This window comes from Juglans regia, unplaced genomic scaffold (assembly GCF_001411555.2).
Source record: "Juglans regia cultivar Chandler unplaced genomic scaffold, Walnut 2.0 Scaffold_18529, whole genome shotgun sequence".
In the NCBI taxonomy this organism is placed as follows: Eukaryota; Viridiplantae; Streptophyta; class Magnoliopsida; order Fagales; family Juglandaceae; genus Juglans; species Juglans regia.
Genome location: NW_023349312.1, coordinates 1 through 214, shown reverse-complemented (window position 1 = coordinate 214; position 214 = coordinate 1). Strand labels below are relative to the sequence as shown.

Here is a 214-nt window from a genome sequence, read left to right as displayed (position 1 = left end):
AGGACTTCCCAGGAGGTCACCCATCCTAGTACTACTCTCGCCCAAGCACGCTTAACTGCGGAGTTCTGATGGGATCCGGTGCATTAGTGCTGGTATGATCGCACCCATCGAACTAATTACTTAAAATTCATATAATCCTTGAGCGACATACTAGCGTCCTTCCGATCCCAATCCAAACGGAGATCTGATCCAAACCCATGGCTACGCGATGGGC

The 214-nt window shown here is 50.0% G+C and overlaps 1 pseudogene; it reads right to left on the bottom strand.

The window, feature by feature from the left end:
* Positions 1-106, bottom strand: LOC118345255 (annotated as a pseudogene; the record flags this gene model as incomplete).
* Between the last annotated feature and the right edge of the window lie 108 nt (positions 107-214).